The sequence below is a fragment of the Dipodomys merriami genome, unplaced genomic scaffold (genome assembly GCF_024711535.1).
Source record: "Dipodomys merriami isolate MVZ:Mamm:240054 unplaced genomic scaffold, mDipMer1.0.p SCAF_54, whole genome shotgun sequence".
Taxonomy (NCBI): Eukaryota; Metazoa; Chordata; class Mammalia; order Rodentia; family Heteromyidae; genus Dipodomys; species Dipodomys merriami.
In genome coordinates, this window is record NW_027206113.1 from 3,944,649 (window position 1) to 3,957,856 (window position 13,208).

Sequence of the window (13,208 nt, forward strand, 5' to 3'; positions counted from 1 at the left end):
CACTCAAACTCACCCTAAACCTAATCCTAAACCTTATCCTTAGCCTAACCCTCACCCTCACCCTCACCCTAACCCTAACCATCACCTTAATCCTAACCCTTACTCTAACCCTAACCCTCACCCTCACCCTAACCCTAACCATAACCCTCAACCTAACCTTCACCCTAAACTTAACACTAACCCTCACCCTCACCCTTTGTCTAACCCTAACCCTAATCCTAACCCTAAAGCTAACCCTCACACTAACCCTCACTCTAAACCAAAACCTAAATCTAACCCTCCTCCCACTCAAACTTACCTTCACCCTAACCCTAACAATAACCCTAACCCTAACCCTAACGTTAATCCTAGCCCTAAAACTATCCCTCTCCCTAACCCTCACCCTTACCCTAAACATCATCTTAAACCTAACTCTGATCCTAACCCGAACCCTAACCCTAACCCTAACACAAACCCTCAACATAACCTTCAAGGTAAGCCTAATCCTAACCCTAAATATCACACTAACCCTTCCCTAACACAAACCCTCACCCTCACCCTCACCCTCGCCCTAAACCTCAGCCTCAACCTGGCCCTCACCCTAACCCTAACCCTAAACTTAACCCTAACCCTAAACCTAACCCTCACTCTCACCCTCACACTCAAGCTCACACTAAACCTAACCCTCACCCTAACCCTAAACTAACCCTCAGCCTCACGCTCCGCCTAACACTAACCCTTATCCTAATCCTAAACCTAACCTTCACCCTCACCCTCACCCTAACCCTAACCCTAACCCTCACCCTCAAACCCACCCTCACCCTAACCCTAACAATAACCCTAGCACTAATCCTAACCCTCACCCTAACCCTAACCCTCACCCTCACCCTCACCCAAAACCTTAGACTCACCCTAACCCTAATCCTAACCCAACCCCCAAACTAACCCTAACACTCACCCTATCCCTAACCCTACCGCTCACCCTAACCCTAACCCTCACCCTAACCCTAACCCTAACCCTCACCCTCTCACTAACCCTCCCCGTCACTCTAAACTGCACCCGAACCCTAACCCTCACACACAACCTAACCCAAACCCTCACCCTAAGCGTCACTGTCACCCTAATCCTCACCCTAAACATAAAACTAACCCTTCTTAACCCAAACCCTCACTCTCTCCCTCAGCCTCAACCTAACCCTCACCCACAACCTAGCACTCACCCTAAACCTAACCCTAACCTTACCCCTAACCCTAAACCTAACCCTCACCCTCACACTCACACTAAAGTTCACCCAAACCCTAATCCTAACCCTAACCCTCACCCTCACCCTCACCCTATCCCTAAACCTCAACTTAACCCTAACCCTCACCTAACCCAAACCCTGACCCTCAATCTATCCCTCACCCTAACATTAACACTAATCCTCACACTCACCCTCAGCCTAAACCTAATCTTAATCCTAATCCTAACCCTAACTCTCACTCTCTCCCTCACCCTAAACCTATCCCTAACCCTAAACCCCACCCTCACCCTCACCCTCACCCTCACTCTAACACTAATCCTAACCCTAACCTTCACACTGAACCTAACCCTACACCTCAGTCTAACCTTCACCCAAACCCTAATCCTCTATCTATCCCTAACCCTAACCCTATCCCTCAACCCCAATCTAGCCCTCACCCTATCCCTCACCCTGATCATAACGCTCACCCTAAACCTAACCCTCACCCTAACCCTAAACCTCCCCCTGACCCTAACACTAACCATAACCCTAACCCTAACCCTCACCCTAACACTCACCCTAAACCTAACCTTAAACCTAACCCTCACACTACGCCTCAAACTTTCCCTAAAACTAACCTTAAACCTCACCCTCAACCGAAACCTAAACCTAACACTTACCCTTACCATATCCCTCACCCTAACACTAATTCTAACCCTAACCCTCACGCTAACCCTCAACCTAACCCTAAACCTCACCATAACCCTCAACCTAACCCTAAATATCACCCTCACACTAAACCTCAACCTAACCCTTAACCTCACCATAACCCTGAACTTAACCCTAACACTCACACTAACCCTAAACCTCACCCTAACCCTAAACCTACCCCTCAACCTAAGCCTCATCCCAACCCTAACCCTAACACTCACCCTAACACTAACCCAAGCCCACACCCTAACCCACACCCTAACACACACCCTAACCCTCACCTTCACCGGAACTCTCACCCTAAGCTAACGCTCACCCTCACCTTAAACCTCACCCTATCCCTCAGCCTAACCCTAACCCTAAACCTATCCCTCACACTCACCCTCACACTCAAGCTCACCCTAACCCTAATCCTAACAAGAATCCTAACCCTAACACTCACCCTCAACCTCACCCTAACCCTAACCCTCACCTTAACCCTAACCCTAACCCTAACCCTCAGCCTAAACCTCACCATAACCCTAACCTAATCCTCTCCCTATACCTAACCCTAAACCTAATCCTCAACATCATTCTAGCTCTCACCATAACGCTAAGCCTAAACCTAAACCTCACCCTAACCCGAACACGAACCCTAACCCTGACACTATCCCTCAACAGAACCCTAACCCTAACCCTCACCCTAACCCTCACCCGAACCCTTAACCTCACCCTAACCCTAACACTAAACCTAACACTAAACCTCACAGGAAATCTCAACCTCAACTTAACCCTAACCTTACAACTCAGCCTAACGCTCACCCTCACCCTAACCCTTAACCTAACCCTCACCCTAACCCTAACCATCATCCACATCCTAAACTTCACCCTCACCAGAACCCCCACCCTAACACTAAACCTTACCCTAACCTTCACCCTAAGCCTTACCCTAAAATTTACCCTCACCCTAACCCTCAACTTAACCCTAAGCCTAACCGTAAACCTCACCCTAAACCGCACCCTAACCCTAACCATAACCCTAAACCTCACCCTAACCCTCACCCTAACCCTAACTCTAAACCTAAACCTAACCCTAACCCTAACCCAAACACTCACCGTAATCCTCACCCTAAACATAACACTAACCCTTTTTTAACCCAAACCCTCACACTCTCCCTCACCCTCACCCTAACCCTTACCCTCAAACTAGCCCTCACCCTCACCCTAACCCTATCCTTAACCCTAACATTAAAGCTAACTCTCACACTCACACTTACACTCAAGCTCACCCTAAAACTAATCCTAAAACTAATCCCAAGTGTAACCCTCACCCTCACCCTAACCCTAAACCTCACCTTAACCCTAACCCTCACCCTAAACCTAACCCTGACCCTCACCCTAACCCTAACACTAACACTAACCCTCACCTGAACCCTCACCCGAAACCTAACAATAATGCTCACCCTCACCCTCAACCTACCCCTAACCATAATCCTAATCCTAATCCTAACCCACACACTGACCCTCACCCTATAGCTAACCCATATACTAAGCCTCCCCCTCCACCTCAAACTCACCCTGAACCTCAACCTAACCCTAACCCTAAGCCTCCCCCTCCACCTCAAACTCACCCTCAACCTCACCCTAACCCTAACCCTCACCCTAACCCTCACCCTAAACTTACCCCTCACCCTAACCCTTAGACTAACCCTAACCCTCACCCTAACCCTAACCCTCACCCTCTTGCTAACCCTAACCCTCACCCTAACATTGACCCTAAACCTAACCCTCACACAGAACCTAACCCTACACCTCAGCTTAAAACTGACACTCACCCTAACCCTAACACTAAGCCTCTCCCTAGCCCTAACCCTAAACCTAACCCTCAAACTCAATCTAGCCCTCACCCTAACCCTAACACTAAACCTAACCCTCATCCTAACCTTAATTCTCACCCTAACCCTAACCCTCACACTGACCCTAACCCTCACCCTAACCCTAACCCTAACCATAAACCTCACCCTAACACTAACCCTAACCCTAAACATAACCCTCACACTAACCCTCACCCTAACACTCAAGCTAACCCTAACACTAAATCTCAACCTAACCCTCACCCTAACCCATAACCTCACCCTAACCCTAACCCTAACCCTAACTCTCACATTAAACCTAACTTTCACCCTAACCCTAACCCTAAACCTCACCGTAACCCTAACCCTAAGCCTAACCCTCATCCTCACCCTAGACCTCACCCTAAAACCAATCTTAACCCTAATCCTATCATTAATCCTATTTCTCACCCTAAACCTGACCCTTACCCTAACCCTAACCCTAACCCTCACCCTAAACCTAACAATAACGCTCACCCTCAACCTCAGCCTAACCCTAAACCTAATCCTAATCCTAAACCTAACCCTCACACTCACCCTCACCCTATACCTAACCCTTACCCTAACCCTCCCCCTCCCCCTCAAACTCACCCTCACCCTAACCCTAATCCTAACCCTCAACGTAACCCTCTTCCTAAACCTAACCCTCACCCTCACCATCATCCAAAACCTTAGACTCACCCTAACCCTAACCCTAACCTAACCCTCAAACTAACCATAACCTTCACCCTAACCGTAACCCTATGCCTCACCCTAAGATTCATCGTAACCCTAACCCTAACCCTAAGACTAACCCTAACCCTAACCCTCAGACTGACCCTAACCCTCACCCTAATGCTAACACTAACAATAAACCTGACCCTAAATCACACCCTAAACCTAACCCTAACCCTAACCCTAACTCTCACATTAAACCTAACTTTCACCCTAACCCTTACCCTAAACCTAAACCTAAACCTCACCCTAACCTTAACCATAAGTCTAACCCTCACCCTCACCCTAGACCTCACCCTAAACGTAATCCTAACCCTAACCCTAACATTAATCCTAACTCTCACCCTAACCCTGACCCTTACAATAACTCTCACCTTAACCCTCACCCTAAACCTAACAATAACTCTCACCCTCACCCTCAGCCTAACCATAACACTAATCCTAATCCTAAACCTAACCCTAACACTCACCCTCACCATATACCTAACCCTTACCCTAAACCTCCCCCTTCCCCTCAAACTCACCCTCACCCTAACCCTAACCCTAACCCTCACCATTACTCTCACCCTAACCCTAACCCTCAACCTCACCCTCATCCAAACCCTTAGACTCACCCTAACCCTAACCCTATCCCTACCCTCAAACTAACCCTAAACCTGAACCTAACCCTAACCCTACCCCTCACCCTAAGCTTCATCTTAACCCTAACCCTAACCCTAACACTAAACCTAACCTTAACCCTAACCCTCACACTGAACCTAACCCTACCCTTCAGCCTAAACCTCACCCCAAACCTAACCCTAATCCTCTCCCTATACCTAACCCTAAACCGAACCCTCAACATCAATCTAGCCCTCACACTAACGCTAAGCCTAAACCTAACCCTCACCCTAACTGTAAACCTCATCCTGACGCTAACGCTCTCCCTAACCCTAACCCTAACCCTAAATCGAACCCAAACCCTAAGCCTAACCCAACCCTTAACCTCACCCTAACCCTATCCCTAAACCTCACAGTAAATCTCACCCTCGCCTTAACTCTAACCATACAACTCAGCCTAATACTCACCCTCACCCTAACCCTAACCCCAACCCTCACCCTAACCCTCACCCTAACATTAACCATCACCCACACCCTAACTTTCACCCTCACCAGAACACCGAACCTAACCCTCACCCTAAACTTCACCCTAACCCTAACCCTAATCCTAACCCTCAGCCAATGCCTCACCCTAACACTAACCCTCACCCTAACCTTCACCCTAACCCTTACCCTAAACCTTATCCTCACCCTGACCCTCAACTTAACATTAAGCCTAACCGTAAACCTCACACTGAACCTCACCCTAACCCTAAACCTAAACCTCACCCTAAACCTCACCCTAACCCCAACCCTAACCCTCACACTCACCCTCACACTCAAGTTCACCCTAACCCTAATCCGAACCGTAATCCTCACCCTCACCCTCACCCTAACCCTAACCCTCACTTTAACCCTAAGCCTCACCATAACCCTAACCCCTGACCCTCACCCTAACCCGAACCCAAACCCTAACCCTTACCCTCACCCTAACCCTCACCCTCACCCTAACACTAACCCTCACCCTCACTCTCAGCTTAAGCCTAAACCTAACCTAATCCTAAACCTAACTCTCACACTAACCCTGACCCTAAAGCTAACCCAAACCCTAACCCTCACCCTCCCCATGAAACTCACCCTCATCCTAACCCTAACAATAACCCTAACCCTAATCCTCATCCTAACCCAAACCCTAACCCTCACCCTAACCCTCACCGGCACCCTAAACATCACCCTCACGCTAACTCTGATCCTAACCCTAACCCTAACCCTAACCCTTACCCAAACACTCACCCTAACCTTCACCGTAACCCTAATCCTCACCCTAAACATAACACTAACCCTTCAGTAACCCAAATCCTCACCCTCTCCCTCACCCTCACCCTAAACCTCACCCTTAACCTAGCCCTCAACCTAACCCTAACCCTAACCTTAACCCTAACACTAAACCTAACCCTCACACTCACCCTCACACTCAAGCTCACCCTAAACCTAATCCTAAACGTAAACCTAAGCCTAACACTCACCCTCACCCTCACCCTAACCATAACCTCACCTTAACCCTAACCCTGACCGTAACCCTAACCTTATCCCTTACCCTAACACTCACCTGAACCCGATCCCTAAATCTAACAATAATGCTCACCCTAACCCTCACCCTACCCTAAGCCTAATCCTAATCCTAAACCTAACCCTCACACTCACCCTCACCCTATACCTTACCCTGACCCTAAGCCTCCCCCTCCACCGCAAACTCACCCTCACCCTCACCCTAACCCTAACCCTCACCGTAACTGTCACCCTAAACCTAACCCTCAACCGCACCTTTAGACTTACCCTAACCCTAACCCTAACCCAACCCTCAAACTAACCCTAACCCTAACCCTAACCATAACCCTACCCCTCATCCTAAGCCTCATCCTAACCCTAACCCTAACCCTCATCCTAACCCTAACCCTAACCCTCAACTTCTCGCTATCCGTCCCCTTCACCCTAACCCTCACCCTAACCATAAGCCAAATTCTAACCCTCAACTTCACCCGAACTCTCACCCTAACCTAACACTCACCCTCAGCATAAACATCACCCTAACCCTAACTTTGAGCCTAACCATAACCTTAACGCTCACCCTAAACCAAACGTTCACCCTAACGATTACTGCCATCCTAATCCTCACCCTAAATATAACACTAACCCTTCCTTAACCCAAACCCTCACACTCTCCCTCACCTTCACCCTAACCCTCACCCTCAACTTAGCCCGCACCCTAACCCTAACCCTAACCTTAACCCTAAGCCTAAACCTAACCATCACCCTGACCCTCACACTAAAGTTCACCCTAAACCTAATCCTAAACCTAACCCTAACCCTAACCCTCATCCTCACCCTCACCCTAACCCTAATACTGACACTCAACCTAACGCTAACCCTAAACCTAACCCTCAACCTAACCCTCACCCTAACCCTAAAACAAACTCTCACCCTCACCCTCAGTCGAACCCTAACCCTAATACAAATCCTAACCCTAATCCTCACACTCACCCTCACCCTAAACCTAAACCTAACCCTAAACCTCACCCTCACCCTCACCGTAACCCTAACAATAAACTTAACACTAACCCTAACACTAACCCTAACTCTCACCTTAAAACTAAGTGTAACCCTAACCCTCACACTGAACCTAACTCTAAACCTCAGCCTAACCCTAAACCTAACCCTAACCCTCACTGTCACCCTAGCCCTCACCTTAACACTAACCCTAAATCTGAACCTCACCCTAATCCTAACCCTAACCCTCACACTGATGCTAAACCTCACCCTAATCCTAACCCTAACCCTCCACCTAACCCTCACCCTAACCATAACCCTAAACCTAACACTCATCCTACGCCTCACCCTTAACCTAACCCTAACCTTAACCCTTACCCTCACCCTAACCCTCACCATAACCCTTACCCTCACCCTATCCCTCACCCTAACCCTAACCCTAACCCTAACCCTAAACCTAACGCTAATCCTTACCCTAACCCTAAACCTCACCATAACCCTCACCGTATTCCTAACACTCATCCTAACACTAACCCTCACCTTAACTCTTAACCACACCCTAACCCTAATCCTAACCCTAACACTCACACTCACCCTAAACCTCACCCTAAACCTTACCCTGAACCTATTCCTCACCCTCACCCTAACTCTAACCCTAATATTCACTCTAACCCACACCCTAATCCTAACCCTCACCATAACCCTCACTCTAACCCTAAACCTAACCCTCATCGTCAAACTAACCCTCAACCTAAACCTTAACCACACCCTAAGCCTAAGCCTAACCCTAACCCTCACACTAACCCTAACCCTAACCCTCACCCTAACCATAACCCTACCCCTCACAATAAACATCATCCTAACCCTAACCCTCACCCTAACACTAACCCTCACCCTAACCCTAACCCCTCACCCTAACCCTAACCCTAAACCTCACCCTAACCCTAAACCTAACCCTCACCCTAACACTAACCCTAACCCTAAACCTTACCCTCACCCTAATCCTCAGCCTCAACCTTACCCTCACCTTCAACCTAAAGCTAACCCTAATCTTCTCCCTATCCATAACTCTAAACATAACCCTCAACATCAATCTAGCCCTCACCCTAACGCTAACCCCAAACCTAAAACTCACCCTAACTCTAACTCTCAAACGAACCCTAACCATCACCCTGACCATAACCCTCACCCTAACCCTAAACCTAACCCTCACCCTAACCTTAATCCTAACCCTAACCATCACCATTCGCCTCACCCTTACCCTAACACTAACCCTAACGCTCACCCTCACCCTAACCCTTATCCTGAACCTATCCTTCACCCTAACCCTAACCCTAACCCTCACCCTAATCCTAACCCTCACCATAACCCTCACCCTAACCCTAAACCTAAACTTCACCCTCACACTAACCCTCACCCTAACCCTTAACCTCAAACTATGCCTAACCCTAACCCTACCCCTAACCCTCAAACTAACCATAACACTCACCTTAACCATAATCCTACCTCTCACAATAACCCTCATCCTAACTCTAACCCTAACACTCACCGTCACCCTAACCTAACCCTTCCCCTAACCCTCACCCTCACCCAAACCCTCACCCTCACACTCACCCACACCCTAAATCTAACGCTAACCCAACCCTAACCCTCAACCTAACTCTAACCCTAACCTAAGCCTAACCCTCAACCTCACCCTAAACCTCACCATAACCCTTATCCTCACTCTAAACCTGACCCTAACGTTACACCTAACCCTCACTCTCATCCTAACCCTAACCCTAACCCTAACCCTAAAACTCACCCTAACCCTCACCTTAACCCTAACCCTAACCCTCACACCAAACCTAACCCTAACACTCACCCTAACCCTTAACCTCACCCTAAGACTAACCCTAACCTACAACTAACCCACACACTAACCATAAACCTCACTCTAACCATAACCCTACCCCTCACAATACCCCTCATTGTAACCCTAACCCTAACCCTAACCCTAACACTCACCCTCACACTAACCCTAAACCTTCCCCTAACCCTCACCCTAACCCAAACCCTCACCCTTACACTCATTCTCACTCTAACTCTAACCTTAACCCAACCCTAACCTTCAACCTAACTCTAACCCTAACCCAAGCCTAAGCCTCAACCTCACTCTAAACCTCACCCTAACCCTTATCCTCACTCTAAACCTGACCCAAACCCTAACCATAACCCTAAAACGCACCCTAAACCTAACCCTAACCCTCACACCAAACCTAACCCTGACCATCACCCTAACCCTAACCCTCAGCCTAACCCAACCCTCCCCCTCAAACTCACCCTCACCATAACCCTACCAATAACCCTAACCCTAACCCTAAGCCTGACCCTCACGCTAACCCTCACCCTCACCCTCATCCAAACCTTTAGATTCACCCTAACCCTAAACCAAACCCAACCCTCAAACTAAACCTAAAACCTCACCCTAACCATAACCCTGAACCTAAGCCTCATCCTAACACTAACCCTAACCCTCACCCTCACCCTAACCCTAACCCTCACTGTGTCGCTAACCTTCCCCATCACCCTAACCATAACCCACAACCACATCCTAACCCTCACCTTCACCCGAACTCTCACACTAACCTAACCCTCACCCTCACCCTAAACATCACCCTAAGCCTATCTCTGAGCCTAATCCTAATCCTAACCCTCACCCTAAACCAAACCCTCACCCTAAACCAAACCCTCACCCTAACCGTCACTGTCACCCTAATCCTAAACCTAAACATAACACTAACCCTTCCATAAACCAAACCCTCACCCTCACCCTAACCCTCAACCTCAACCTAGCCCTCACCCTAACACTAACCCTAAACTTACTCCTAAAACAAAATCTAACCCTCACACACACCCTCACACTCAAGTTCACCCGAACCTTATCCTAACCCTAATCCTAACCCTAAACCTCACCCTCACTCTGACTCTAAACCTAATCCTCACTTTAACCCTAACCATCACCTTAACCCTAATACAAATCCTAACCCTAACCCTCACTCTCACCCTCACCCTAAACCTAATCCTAACCCTAAAACTCACCCACACACTCACCCTCACCCTCACACTGACCCTCACCCTAACAATAAACCTAACCCTAAACCTAAATCTAACTCTAACCCTCACCCTAACACTAACCCTAACCCTAAAACTCAAACTGAAACTAAACCTACACCTCAGCCTAACCCTCACCCTTACCCTAACCCTAACCTAATCCTCTCCCTATCCCTAACCCTAAACCTAACACTCAACCTCATTCTAGCCCTCACCCTAACCCTAACCCTCATCCTCTTGCTAACCCTCCCCGTCACCCTAATCCTCACCCTAAACCTAAACCTAACCCTCACCCTAACCCTCACCCTAACACTAACCCTCACCCTCACCCTAACCCAAACCCTTAGACTCACCCTAACCCTAACCCAAACCCAACCCTCAAAGTAACCCTAACCCTCACCCTAACCCTAACCCTACCCCTCACCCTAAGCCTCATCCTAACACTAACCCTAAACCTCACCCTAACCCTAACCCAAACCCTCACCCTGTCGCTAACCATCCCCATCACCCTAACCCTAACCCTCACCCACAACCTAACCCTCACCTTCAGCCGAACTCTCACCCTAACCTAACCCTCACCCTCACCCTAAACATCACACTAACCCTATTTCTGAGTCTAACCCTAAACCAACCCCTCACCCTAACCATCACTGTCACCCTAATACTCATCCTAAACATAACACTAACCCTTCTTTAACCCAAACCCTCACCCTCTCCCCCACCCTCACCCTAACCCTCACCTTCAACCTAGCCCTCACCCTAACCCTAACCTTAACCTTACCCCTAAACCGAAAACTAGCCCTCACACCCACACTCAGGTTCACCCTAACCCTAACCCTAACCATCACCCTCACCCTCACCCTAACCTAACCCTCACCTTAACCCTAACCCTCACCCTAACCCTAACCCTAAACCTAATACAAATCCTAACTGTAACCCTCACTCTCACCCTCACCCTAAACCTAACCCTAACCCTAAAACTCACCCTCACCCTCACCTTCACCCTAACCCTAACCCTAACAATAACCCTAACCCTAAACCTAACTCTAACCCTAACACTCACCGTAACACTAACCCTAACCCTAACCCTCAAACTGAACCTAAACCTACAACTCAGACTAACCTTCACCCTCACCCTAATCCTCTCCCTATCCCTAACCCTAACCCTAACCCTCAACCTCAATATAGCCCTCACTCTAACCATAACCCTAAACCTAACTCTTACCCTAACCCTAACCCTCACCCTAACCCTAAACCTCATCCGGACCCTAACCCTCACCCTAACCCTAATCCTAACCTAACGCTCACCCTAACCACAACCCTAACGCTAACCCTCACCCTACGTCAGACCCTTAACCTAACCCTAAACTTAATGCTCACCCTCACCCTAACTGTCACCCTAAACCTTACCCTGACCCTATCCCTCACCCTAACACTAACCCCAACCCCAAGCCTCAGGCGCAACCTCAACCTAACCCTAAACCTCACCATAACAGTCACCGTAACCCTAACCCTCATCCTAACACTAACCCTCACCCGAACCCATAACCTCACCCTAACCCTAACCCTAACCCTAACCCTCACACTAACCCTAACCCTCACCCTAACCGTAAATCTACCCATCACCCTAAGCCTCATCCTAAACCTATCCCTAAACCTCACCCTAATGCTAAACATAACCATAACCCTAACCCAAACCCTAACCCTCACTTTCACCCTAAACATAACCCTAACCGTAACTCTGAGCCTAACCCTAACCCTAACCCTCGCCCTAATCAAAAACCTCTCCTTAACCGTCACCTTCACCCTAATCCTCACCCTAAACCTAACACTAAACCTTACCTCATCCAAACCCTCACCCTCTCCATCACCCTCAACCCTAACCTTCACCCTCAACCTAGTCCTCACCCTCACCCTAACCCTAACAATAACCCTAACAATAACCCTATCCCTCAACCTAACACTAACCCTAACCCTAACCCTAACCCTAACCCTCACACTGAACCTAAACATACATCTCAGGCTAAAACTCACCTTAACACTAACCCTAACCCTAATCCTCTCCCTATCCCTAAACCTAAATCTAGCCCTCAGCATCAATTTAGGACTCACCCTAATGCTAAACCTAAACCTAACACTCACCCTAACACTAACCCTAACCCTAACCCTAAACCTCACCCTAAGCCTCACCCTTAACCTAACCCTAACACTAACCCTCACCCTCACCCTAACCCTTACCCTGAACCTATCCCTCACCCTAACCCTAACCCTAACACTCAACCTCACCCTAAACCTAACCCTAAACCTAAACCTCAACCTCAACCTAACCCTAACATTAACCCTAACCCTCATCCTAACCCTCCACGAACACACACCCTAATCCTAACACCCACCCTCACCCTAACCCCAAACCTAAACCTCACACTAAACCAAACTTTCACCCTATCCTTAACCCTACCCTTCAACCTACCCCTCAATCTAACCCTAACCC